Source organism: Pristiophorus japonicus, chromosome 4 (genome assembly GCF_044704955.1).
Source record: "Pristiophorus japonicus isolate sPriJap1 chromosome 4, sPriJap1.hap1, whole genome shotgun sequence".
Taxonomy (NCBI): domain Eukaryota; kingdom Metazoa; phylum Chordata; class Chondrichthyes; family Pristiophoridae; genus Pristiophorus; species Pristiophorus japonicus.
The window spans coordinates 83,944,813-83,951,858 of record NC_091980.1 but is presented as its reverse complement, the minus strand read 5'-3'; the positions used below and the strand labels follow the sequence as shown (position 1 = coordinate 83,951,858).

General features: G+C 42.4%; 1 long non-coding RNA gene across 1 annotated transcript; it reads left to right on the top strand.

Moving 5' to 3' along the window:
* The first annotated feature begins 4,643 nt into the window (after nucleotides 1-4,643).
* LOC139262103 (uncharacterized) lies at nucleotides 4,644-6,562 on the top strand. Its single transcript, XR_011592895.1, has 2 exons — nucleotides 4,644-4,902; nucleotides 6,347-6,562. It is a non-coding gene; the product is annotated as an uncharacterized lncRNA (long non-coding RNA).
* The last annotated feature ends 484 nt before the right edge of the window (nucleotides 6,563-7,046 follow it).

Below are 7,046 nucleotides of genomic sequence, written 5' to 3'. Positions count from 1 at the left end.
GTGAGACACCTTGCAGGTCCCAGCAGACCGTCTGTACGTGGCACAGGGGTATGTTATTCTTAAGGGAAGATTGTTTATTGGTTGAATTAAGATATTGATTTGGATTAAATTGGAATAAGGTTAATTAACCTACTAAAACCAGACTTCCATTGTGGCCACGATGGAACTCGGGTTGGTGTAAATTTGTGTGGAAGCTACTAGTCCGGACATGTGGCAAAACACATCAACAAATTTTAGAAGGAAACTCTATTAACATGTATGAAATTATTTTGTAGAATGTTTAACCAGTGATACCTGATGTTTTATGATTCAGTTTGTGAAAGAATCAAAGGGGGGATTGATAGAGAATTCAAACAGGCTGCATTTAGACAGGTTGAGAAAACACAAGACTCCCATGTCTACGTGCGACAGAGCACATTGCATTCAGTCATCAATCAACTTGACATTTTAGGACCTTTGGGTAGCGAGCCAATTAAAGGTTAAAAGACTATCAAATGAGCCAATAAGGTCAAAGAAGGCGAGTTCTTTTCTGTAAATTGAACCAGGTATAAGTACAGCCATTTTGACCATGTGGTCTCAGAAGGACAAAGGCCTGGCTTAAAGCCAGAAGCTTGTTGCTGCTGCCAAAATAAAGTTACATTAAAACTACAACCGGAGTTCGTATTTCATTGGAAATTAAGACATCTAATACTGTGCTCCCTGGCTGCCACATGATGCACCAGGCTGGCACCACCCCACACCAGCATCCTACAGCATCCCTGCAATGCCCAAGCCATTCTTTTCACACTCAACACCATTGTGCAGGGTACCCTTAGTCTGACCATTCACTACAACTCACTAAGCTACTTCCAAAGGTATACACAAATCTGTCCAATAACACAAAGTGTTCAAAATAATGATTTCAATGTTTGACAACACATTAGCAAAAACTCTTCATGAACTTTGGCTAAAAGACCCAAGTGCCTACCCTTGTGTGCTATTAGTTGGTATGATTGGACAATGATGAGGGTGAGTGTGACGAGTGGCTAATGAGATAGGGAAGTGATAATGTAGATAGAGAGGGATGGATGGAGGTGCAAGATCATTTGGTGTGAGTAAGGTGTAGGGTAGGGAATACAGAGTGATGGGAGTGTGATGTGTGGCACAGCAGGACAAGGTTGAGTCTGGCTTTGCAGTAATGTTTTGTGATGTACTGAGATCATTGGAAAGTTTCCACCACTTCAGCCAGGTCCTTCTGACAACATCCCTGGTTGTGCCCTCTTGTGCAATGTGAAACCAGGCTGCGATGGTGTCCTGGGGTGGTCTCTTTTGTCCATTGGAAGGGAAGAGAACCTCCCTGGATGGTGTGACGCTCTACAAAAGCATCTGGAGGGAGTCATGGAAGAGCCTGGGTGCAGCCCTGCACCTTTGTGCAGTGCTTGTCAGTGCTTGCAACACCTCAATGCTGTAGAACACTGACAAAACAACTCTCCAAAAAAAGCTGGTCATGGTTCCTTTAAGGAAACCGTCTGATGACGCATCATCAGATGACATCATCAGACCTGCTTCCTGTTATTGGCTGGGAACCTCGAAGAGTGGGCTTAACAAGCCCAATCAAGGGAAAATTGTGTTGAGAGGGCGAGATGAAGTCGGGAGAGCATTCCCCACACGCCACCAATGCCGGCCACACCAGTCTCGCCACAGTTGGCGAAATAAGGACCCATGTTTGTAACCAGAACACTGACATTGTTCTGTCTCATACATACAGCCATATACAGAGTTTCTCTGCTTTAAAAAGCACGATATAAATTTTACCTCAATTTTCTTTTAAAAATGTGTTCTCTTGCTTATTAAAACTATTTGTAAAATAGCTACTGAGCAGAAAGCATTAGAAACTAAAAAAAAAATTCCATTAGTACAGCTGACTGAACAGTACTGATGCATCCTGGGAATTAGGTATACTACACATGCTCAGATTGCAGAATCAAAATTTAGTTCACAGAGTCATGGCTCTGGGAAAAAATATGGATGCGTTTATTTGTACTGCCAAAATAGCCACCTTACTCCACCCATTGTTTATGATTGGTCCCCTTGGAGGATAAGCCGCACCCTGAAGTTTCACTGGAATGTGTAACTGGAACCGCCCATCCCAAGGTCTCACTGACTTTGCAAATTGTAACTCATTCCACTTTGACTTCCTGAAGCGACAGAGGACAGAGCTTCCCAGAAGACAGCAAGGGCCAGCCAAAGTGCCTTACCCCAGTCCAAATACATCCCTCCCCCAGCCGAAATGCCGTACCCCAATCCAAGTGCATGCCTCCCCCAGCCAAAGTGCCTTACCCCAGCACAAGAGCATTCCCCCTCCAGCCAAAGTCCCTCCTTACACCAGCGCAAGAGCATGACCTTACCCCCGCCACCACCCATCCTCACCCCACCATTGGGGCATTGTGTACAGATTGTAAACTGGTTTATTGGGTATGAAGTGAATAGTGACAGTGTCATGACTTCTGGATTCCATCCACTCCAACGATGTCCCTTGTAGGGGATTGGAAGAACATGATCTGTCTTCCCTGAGTTCCCTCTCCCCCATCCGATTCCACCCCCATCCATGGCGCTCCACCGCCCCCACCCCCGCACCTGTCTCTCCCTCTCCACCCCTGTCTCTCTCCCCCACCCCCCCGCCCCCAGTCTCCCTCTCCCCCAGCCTTTCTCTCTCTTGCTCTCTCCCCCAGCCTCTCTCTCTCCCCCCAGCCTCTTTCCCTCTCTCCCAGTCTCTCTCTCTCTCCCAGCCTCCCTCTCCCTCCCCCAGTCTCTCTCTCCCCCAGTCGCTCTGTTTCTTCCACCCCCCTATTGTTCACCCACTGCTTCTCTGCCCACCGGCCCTCTCGGGCCCCCAGCCGCCACAACAGGACTGATCCTGGTGGGATTCTGTGGATTAAGGTGAGATAGTTTGAAGGGCACAGATACTGATGTAATATATGGCAGGTGAACTTGAGATGACAGAAGCGATCTGTCAATGGTGAGATAGATTGTTCCAATGAGATGGGAATAGATAGAGAGTTTATTGCAAACATTTGCAACCTACATAAAGCTCAATCTGTCTTCCAAGTGCAGTAAGTAACAGCTTCTGAGCTTGGAAAGTGAACAGCTGTGAGATGAGACCTTTTATACCACATTTGTAGCTGTCAAGTAAAGAAATTATTTCATGGTAACACAACTCCTGACGTCCTTACCTGATGTGATCCCCGAGCATCGTAGACCCCCTGAGTGTCCTCGTAAAATGGTATGGTGAGCTCAAAATATTGTTTAATAGGCTGTTAACAAGGTCATGCTGACCTAAATTGCCTCCCCTGCCGCTGTGTGTTGGGTCTGTTCAACATTGACAGATCCGACATCTCAGAAAGTAGTGTGGTGGCGGGATGACAGTAGGTCCTGACCTGCTGTCAGAAAAAAATAAATTCCCACCTGACCCACCACCGAATGCGTCCGCTTAATTCCCAAAAAATTCTCCCCTAAGGGTTTAAATTGAAATAACTTATTTTGTGATGGCTGCAGCAATAAATTTCCAAGATTGCTGATGATAGCAGGAGAGATGGTATTGCAATAGTTGGCAGGCATGTTGATGATTCTAAGAAGCAGTGTAACTGCCAGTCTCTGCCTATATGGGAATATTGCCAATAATTTATTTTATTTCTACCATCTGGACTGTTCTTATCTTTATGCTTGCCACATGCACTACCAATGTCAAGAGACCAAAACACAACTTTGTCAACACTGGGTGTGATCGTGGCAGTTACAGCATGAGGTACACATTGGGAGTTTTTACAAAAAATGGCAAACATTGCTGTCAGCTATTAAATGTAGTCAAAAGGATTACTTACATATAAAAAGAAGAAATGCTTTAGGAGCTGATGGGATTCTAAGTTGTGTTCTACTTAAGTGGAATAAAACAAAAAATAGGTTAACTGACTAATAAGTCTTTCAAGTGAATATATTGTAATACTTCCTATTAACCTTGGCTCAATTCTCCCCTCTGGGTCCCAAGGTTGTGAGTTCAAGCCCCACTCCAGATACTTGAGCATATAATCTAGGCAGACATTTCAAGTAGTACTGAGGGAGTGCTGCCCTGTCGTAGGTGCTGTCCTTTGGATGCCCCCTCAGTTAGACATTGGAAGATAAACAGGAAGTTCCCCTGGTGTCCTGGACAACATTTATTCCCTCAACCAACAATACAAAAAACAGATTATCTGGGGGCCGAAATTCAGCCTCCCAAAAGGCCTCTGGCCGCCTGTAAACGACAGCCACGGTGCGGTGCCAAATGGCTGCTGACTTGCGGTGACCTGGCCGACGCTCGCTAACTTCACCTCGGGGCTTTTTGCTGCAGTGTGATGATCCACCCCGCTCCTGCAGATGCATCGTTAAAGACGTCATCAGAGCACGTACCGCAACGGAGCTGCCCCAGGAAGACAATTCACCTGCAAAAGTCTCCCGGCTGCCGCTAGATGTCCCTGACAGCTTTTTGTGTCGGTGCACTCCTTGTTGGGCCTTGTTAGTTGGGGGCGCAGCCGCCCTTAAAGGAGAGGTGGCACTGCCGGCATCGCCATTTTTTTTTGTCGGCTGACTGCCAGGTCGGGCCGATAATTATGTCCCTGGATTCGGCCAGGCGGCTAACAGGCAGCCTTGCACCTCCTCTTGGGGCCCGGGCAAAACACTTCCTGGTAGCCCCATGGACCTAACTGAAAAAGATGCAGAGCTTGCAGTGGCTCTCCCCTTTAACTGATGGGGCCACTTCCGCCCCACTTGAAAAAAATGTTCAAGGAGCTGAATTTCTCCGGATAGGCCACCGCATCCATTGAGCTGGCCAGAAGACTTTGAAAACAGTAGGTTCACGCTGTCTCGTGCGGAGGTGAATTTCAGCCCCTGGTAATTTATCTCATTGCTGTTTGTGGGACCCTACTATGTGCAAATTGAATGTGGAGATTCCCTACATTACAATAGTGACTGCACTTGAAACATACTTCATTGGCTGTGAAGTGCTTTGGGGTGTCTGAGGTCATGAAAGGTATTATATAAATGTAAATAATTTCTTTCTTTCATAAATTCTTAGGATTTTAATTTTAATTTTAGGATGCAACCACAATTATACATTGAAGAGGGAAGAAAGATGAGATCAGTAATACAGTGACAATGCCATTGATTGTATCCAGGGATCTATATGTATTACTTATTGCAGCAGTGTAAAATATGGAGACTCTGATCAGGCTGCTGCAGTAAATTAACCCATCCTAAAACTCAAACACACACTGCTACCACTGCTTTAGCAGTGACTAGTCTTGGCATGAACACATTTTGCTATGTCACTGTCATTTTTTGTGATGCAACCATTTCATTAAAATGATGGAAAGCAGAATAAGTCTTTTTTTAAACAATGCAATTATCATTTTATTTATGCTTGTGATATAATGCTTGTTATTTTCTCTAAAAAGGTGGATGCCTGGAGGATTTCAAACACCTAATATGATTTGTTCACCATTTATTGCAAGTGTTTATCATGCTTTCATCCAAGCAAGGTTTGCTGGGAGCAAGGAACTGTTTCTGATTTGTGATTTAAATTTGTAGGCCAAAATCAATCAACTAAATGAATCTCTAATTTCAGTTTCCAAAACTGACTTTTTTGGATTAAAAACATGAGTTGAAAGAAATATTGCCTGACAAAGTGTTTTGCATTAGAGAAACAACATACAAGTGAATGTTGTACTACACAGATTGTTGCAATTAATTTTGATGAGAAAAATACTTCAAAAATTACACCATTATTTGTTGTACACAGTTGAAGTTTTTACAGATATGATTTAGAAAGTAAGCATGCAAATTAGAGTAGATGGACAGCAATCATGTATAGTGTCCAAACAGTACATGTAATCCTAACTTACAAAATGTTTTTAATGATGAATTATAAAGGTGTTAGTTTAAATATCAAAATTATTATTCCAGTTTAACATTTGTAAAAATAAAATTATTAAAAAATAAATAAAACAAATCGAACAATTAATGAAAATTGAAAAGTAGAAGCACAAAATAAAACTTGACTTATTAATGTTAATGTTATTGGTCATGAGTTGCTATTTTTCTATAACACTGTTGGACAAAAGCTGTTCAGAAATACATATAAACTGTGCTCTGCTGTAACAAAAAATTAACATTTATGAAGAATATGTTTTGAACATATATTGAGAAGCACACAAATATAAACACAGAGCACTATTGCCAAATGGTGTTCAGATTTAACTCCCATTCACACTGGGTAGGTGGAAAATACAGGATATGTTCCTTTTGAAATTCATATGTGTTGCATTTTACTCTTCAGCAGTGAAGGACGGAGAAAGACTGCAAATAGGAGCAGATGGCTGCAGCTTAATGGAAAATGTAGATCAATGTGGCCAGAAGTTGCAAACCATAAAACATACAAAGCCTGAGAAGCTGCTCCCAACTCCAAAAAGAATCAAACATACATGCTGCAAACAGTCTACGATATGCCAAAAGTTCTCTTACTTTTCAATAAAGAACTAATGTTGACGATTAATTTTATTAATTTTTTTGAAGACAAAAGATTTATTTCAATTGAAAATGTTAATTTTAGTCTCTTCATAATTAAGCATTATGAGGGCTATCTTCATGCACCAGAACATCAATAGTAAAGTGTGAATCCCATCCAACAGATCCACCACTGATTGTCATCCAGTGGAGTCTAAAGCCTTTGGAGGGAAAAGCAATTCTCTCAAACTCTGAATTTTTAAAAGAAAAGCCAGTAGCAACCACCAAAGTCCATTTGTTCTGAATGCTGCCTCCGGTGGTGTCAATGCAGTAGAGAATTTTAATTTCAGGTTGATTAGTTTTATGGAATTTAGTTCAGTTGTTAAGAATTGAGTGGCTCGAGTTGATAGGGCGATGAGAATTCTGAATTTTTCCAGTACTTGCAGTCATTTAAACAGTTCACCGAAATGCTGATTATTTTAGCAACCTTTTATACAAATTGATCAAATAGAAACATTGAGGTTGATTTTCAT